Here is a 782-nt window from a genome sequence, read left to right on the forward strand (position 1 = left end):
CAATTTAGTTTATACTTTTCGAAACTTTGACGGCATTTTGGTTTCTGTTTGTCTTTGAAATATTTCGACTTATTATCATTTGGCCTTTGTTCTCTGACCCCCCCCCCCCAATGCCTAATTCTGCGGTTCCCCGATGCTTCTCCTGTGACACTGATGAGCCCNGAGCTTAGGAATTTTATGAGCACTTGATCATAAAGACACCAATGGGCACCTGTTCCCTCCCAACCAAAAATTATCAGGGGAACAGCCCACCACATGCACTGGCCTCGGGTTTGATAGGGAACCCCACAAACNCCCCCACACCCGGGTTAGAATGGACTTTACTGGCTCTCCTGAGGAGACATGTAAGGGACTGACTGGTCACCTGGAGTCTTAAGCACACTTACATTCTGATAAACAAGCAAGGATAACCCTGAGGCCCAGTGGGAGAGGGTAGTGATTTTAGGCTCAGAGCTGGGAAGGCCAATCCCTAAAGTATCACTCAGAACCAACCCAAAACATATTTTTCCCTGGCTAGTACAGACAAGCAATAATGCAGGAATATATATATATATATATATATTCTATATACACACACACACACACACACAACTTGGGGAAAAGGTTTCCAAAAAGGAGGGGATGTTCGGAGATATGCTACTGTCGATGCAAGGCCACAGCTCTCAACCTAACGTAAGAGTTAATTCTGGAGCCATTCTGAGTGATTATGGTCTAGAAATACAGTTTTAGGTTACCCCAAATTTCTAGTTCCAACATGGAAGCAGTTTGGTGAAGTTTTATAG

This window comes from Mus caroli, chromosome 8 (genome assembly GCF_900094665.2).
Source record: "Mus caroli chromosome 8, CAROLI_EIJ_v1.1, whole genome shotgun sequence".
Classification (NCBI taxonomy): domain Eukaryota; kingdom Metazoa; phylum Chordata; class Mammalia; order Rodentia; family Muridae; genus Mus; species Mus caroli.